This window comes from Akebia trifoliata, chromosome 7, assembly GCF_017979445.1.
Source record: "Akebia trifoliata isolate Shusen 1 chromosome 7, ASM1797944v1, whole genome shotgun sequence".
Taxonomy (NCBI): domain Eukaryota; kingdom Viridiplantae; phylum Streptophyta; class Magnoliopsida; order Ranunculales; family Lardizabalaceae; genus Akebia; species Akebia trifoliata.
In genome coordinates this window covers 13,491,744-13,496,968 of record NC_141381.1, presented here as the reverse complement: position 1 = coordinate 13,496,968, position 5,225 = coordinate 13,491,744, and positions in this window count along the sequence as shown.

Genomic DNA, 5,225 nt, shown 5'->3' with positions numbered 1-5,225 from the left:
ACTTCGCTTATGGACTCTTCTATGTCAAAATCTTGACCAAAATGGGTTAAATATCTTTTTAGGGGATCAAAATATCCTAAATCTTAATACATTTGATTGATTAGTATGTCTAACATATTTACTTCCTCCACATTATCATTTACATCAATTCTTTGAAAATTATAGAAGACGTTCAATTATATTTTCATATTCCTAAATGCCAAAGTCATAATCTCATTTCTACAATGAATGACTGCATTAGAATTTGTTAAAAATGGGCGTCTTAAGGTTGTAGAAACATGACTATGTGAATTGATAATTACCTCTGTGTCTAAGACAACAAAGTCAACTGTAAAACATAAATTTTTGACTTTTACCATCTAAAAGCGCCCTCGATCCGCGGGGTGTGCAGATCCAATTTTGTTTTTGGGTTTGGGAGTCACCACCAAGTTATTATTGTCTAGGAACCTAATCATGACTCTAAATAGATAAATAGTACTAATCTACGAAAAAAAAACTACGGGCCGGGGATTACGTTACGGGGTTGAAAGGTGTAGGCACCAACCCCGCCCAGCAAATGTCGGTCTCTACTTTTTTTCCAAACAATACTACATTGTAAAATAAACTTAAAAATTAATAAAAAGAAATAAAAATAATTACCTAGCGGATTACGACGGTTCCTTCAGTACTGGAGGAGAGTGTCCTTATATGAGTTTCCTTGCTATTCCTCCGTCACTGTATCTATTTCTAATCTCCAAGTTGAAGTATTTTTTTTCTAGATCTGAGTATTTTCTATTTTTCTGAAAGATTTCTAGATGTCTTTGGAAGGTTTTCGGGAGTTTTTTGAACAAAAATTAGGGTTCGGATGATAGGTAGGGAATCAGGGCTTCAAAATTAGGATTTGAAGAAGGCTAATGAAATTTTTTGACCTATTTTTTCTAGGGTTTATTTATACCTGCAAAATTAGGTTGTGGAAGCTCCTATTTATAGATTTTTTGGAAGAATTAGGGTTTGACTAGGTCTCCTTTTAGATAAGGTGAATTACGGTTTTGACTTAAGTCTTATTTGATTGACTAGGTTTCTTTAGATTAGGGTTTTGACTTAAGTCTTATGAGATTGACTTGGTATTTTAAATTAGGTTTTTTAATCTTGCGTAAAATGAAAGAATATATTTTTAAGTTTTATGGAGAACCCCCTAATTATATCTTTAATTATTTGGATCCCCAGATGGAAGGGTCTTTTAATAAATATTAAGGGGGCTCTACTTAAATAAATGGACAACCATCAACAATTTTGCCTGAAGGCTTGATTGATTAATTTTCTTGGTTCAAAATTTTAAATTAATTTTATTAAGATTTCATTTTACGTTAATTAATGTTTTATTTATTAATTTCAAAATTTAAAACTTTTAAAATTGAAAAATTACCGTTTTGCCCCTAAAGAGAACTTTTGCATTTCAGGTCATTTTTCGATGTTCTGGGATGTTTTGGAATCGATTTTTCATAAGAAATTTGATTAAACTATCGGTTTGTGTTACTTATGAAATTTTTTGGCATGGAATGATTGTCAACCCTTATGAGGGGCATTTTCGTAATTTGATGAAAATTGACGAAATAGTTTATTTGATTTGATTTTGTTGTTTTATGTGTTCAAGTGGGTTTTCTTAAGCGTAAGGAGGCTTTAAGGATGTTTTGATGTTAGCGGTATTTTGGTAATTTGATAATTTTTTAGTGATTTTTTTCGTAAAACTTCTTTTTGTTTGAAGAATGATGATTTCTACGTTTTGGGTCATATTTTTCTAGCGTAGCGTGGTTTCTAAACTTTTGTTTACTTGAGATATTTCATCCGAATTTTTGAAACATATCGAGTAACAAATAAAAAATATTGGAATATTCATCCATCATCGAGAACCGTCACAATCGGGTTGACGAGTTGATTAATCAGGCAAGTGCAAAAATTGGGTATCTACAGATGCCTCTCTCTTGCAAAGGGTTGAAGCAAACTAGATAGCAAATCTATTTTATTAGATAGTACGATATCTAAATGCCAAAGCTAGTGACAGCTCATTTTGCAGCCTGATTTAATAATTCGTCTAGGCATTCAGATCCTTGAGGGTAAAAGTCTTCCCGAACTAAAAGTTGTCAGGTCCTCGAGCCTGAACTCTCACTAACGATGTCAGATCCTTGCATTTTAAAAAATTCTCCCTGACTAATGCAAAAGTGCACGTGTGTGCAATGGAGTGACACTTACTGAGTATTCTATCGGATCATTGAGAATAAACTCTTATCGATTAAAAAAGAATGTCAGATCCTAGATATCTTCTCTTACTGACAATGATGATTCAAATTGAAATGCACATACGCAATGAAGACAATCACACAATATTGAATTATGATAACTTTTAATAACGAGATGGGTGATGTAGAAACTTCATTAATTCCTATCAAAATTATTTTTTAAAGTTCGAAAAAATTTGAGTCTCGTTTATCGGACTCTAACTATGGTTTACAAGAACTTAAACAATCCTGTTAATTAATTCTATGATTAAAAAAGTTAGAGTCTCGTTTCTCGAACTCGAACTTAGGTTTGTAGGGACTTTAAAAAACTACTCATTCTATGATTCAAAAAGTTGGAGTCTCGTTTCTCGAACTTGAACTTAGGTTTGTAGGCACTTCAAAAAACCTACTCATTCTATGATTCAAAAAGTTGGAGTCTCGTTTCTCGGACTCGAACTTAGGTTTGTAGGTACTTCAAAAAAACCTACTCATTCTATGATTAAAAAAGTTGGAGTCTCGTTTCTCGGACTCGAACTTAGGTTTGTAGGTACTTTAAAAAACCTATTAATTCTATGATTTAAAAAGTTGGAGTCTCGTTTCTCGGACTTGAACTTAGGTTTGTAGGCACTTCAAAAAACCTACTCAATCTATGATTAAAAAGAAAGTTAGTCTCATTTCTTGGACTCTAACTTATTAGAGTCATGCTTATCGGGCTTGAATTAGTTAAAGATTCGGTATTATAGAGTTCAAAGTTTGAAAGATTGGGCCTTTACTGGCTTATCATGCATCTGGATTCATAATTATCATTGGGTTTCACTGGACTTTTAAGCTTTTGTAAGATTTTTCTTTTTATCATGTGATCAAGAATGAAAACTTCAGAATCACAGTTATTCTTAAAAAATGCTCCTAGTTTCAAGGTTGGCTTCTAACTGAAATTTGACTATGAAACTGATGAAATGGATTGTACTTGAAAAATATGAACGAGCAACTATGGACTCTGATATATGACAGACAAAAGAATCGACATTCTTTTAAATTTAAGACTCTTAAGATTATCATATGTGCAATAAGGAATTTGATAATTTCTTTTGAGAAATACTTAAGCTGAACTTAAAATCTTGATGATTATTAGAATAGAAGATCTTTCTTTTCAAAGTGGTCAATGGTTCTACATTTTTCTTTGACGAACACTTGTACAAGTAAACATACTCTTAAATATCCTACAATGTTCAAGATAACTTCTAACTTTCTTCGACTTCAACACTATCTTTATCAGATGTGAGCTTTCTGCTGAAAATGAATGTTGTGACTTGAATAATTTTTTACATTCTCTAGTAAATTTCTTTCTGGATTTTTCTTTTTGATGGGACATTTCTTTCCATTTGATGATGTCCTAATTTTTTCTTAGATCGCCTTTTTAGATTTTCAATCTAGAGGGTTTTGTTTTTCTTTTTTTGATGATGTCTTGATTTTTGCCTAGGTCGCCTTTTCAGGTTTTCAACCTAGTAGACCTTTTTTTTTATGGTTATGTCCTAACTTTCGTCTAAGTCATCTTTTCGAGTTTCAACTTAGCGGGCTTTTTTTCTTCTTAATGATCTTGAATACTCAACTCGGTAACTTCTTGGTTCCTTGGATCTTAACCGAGTCAATTAGCATTCAGGAGGACTTAATAGGTAGGGCATAAGACATGGTTTAGAAAGAAAAGGTATAAGGCTTAACTTCCTAAAATGGCCCTAGTCTAATATTCTTTTTTTTCTAATGTCCTTAATTTGGTTTTCTTTTTTTTTAACTTCTTTTTTCTTCTTTTAATGCCTCTAGTTTGGCATTACTTCTTTTGAACCTTGCAGTAGGGGATTTTCCTCTTGGATGACGCTTTTCTTAAGTGAATACATTTTTTTTGTGTGTGTGTGACCGGGCCTGAAGTAACTTCTTAGGTTGTCTACGTACCCCAAATATTTCTTTTCTCTTCTGGGATCATGTCAAAATGTAGTTCATACTAGGCTTCCTTTCCAAGGTTGGCTGGTGTGGTTTAGAAATAAAATGCTATTAATTTTTCAAAGGCTGCAATGGACTAAAGAAGGTTACTTTTTTTTGGTAAGACAGGAAAATAGTTTAACCAAAGAAGGCCTCCTTTGGTGAAATACTACTTGATTTGGTCAAGGTTCTAGAAACTCGATGTCTCGATTGCTCTGTCAAATAAGATCTTATTTCGAGAAGGAGTAACCTTCAGTCTTCTTATATGAAAGTGAGTGTGATTAAGTTATTTGACATTGACTCGTTCAATACTTTCAGACCTTGAAAAAATTTCTTATTCTTTTACGAATGAAAACGCTCCCTCTCTCGAGTGAAAAACATGATGGATCCTTTCTTGTATATCTTATCATCCTGGTTGATGGTTTCAACTACATCATTCTTGATCAATAATCTTTGATTTTGAAGTTTACTTTTTGACTTTATGTCATGATATATTTTGGTGCAATCTATCAATATATCCTCATGAGGCTATACATGAATGTTGTTGAATTTCTCAAATAAGTTTATTATTCTCTCACGTTTCCCTAAGAATAATGTGGTACCCATTTGTACATTTGGAGTATACTCTTTAATTCAGATATTTATCAAATTTGATTAATGAGCTTTGAGGTCTTCCTGATGTCAAATTTTGGTTCACATCATTATTGCACGTATGATAATCGAAAGCTTATTTATTTTATTGAAATAAAAAGATATAAACTAAGAAACCTAACAAAAAAATAAATCCTAACATAAAGGAATTACCGACTGAATTTAAAGATTGACGCTTAAAATAAAAATCAAAATGGGGACAAGATTCTGAATGAGAGGACACAATGCTAGGGTCTATGCTACTTTAGATATCTTAACAATGGGTGATTCGGGCTCGTCTATTTTTGTCACATTTTCATGTTCTGATTCAAGCCTATCTGACATTGAAAAATGCGTTTCTTCAAT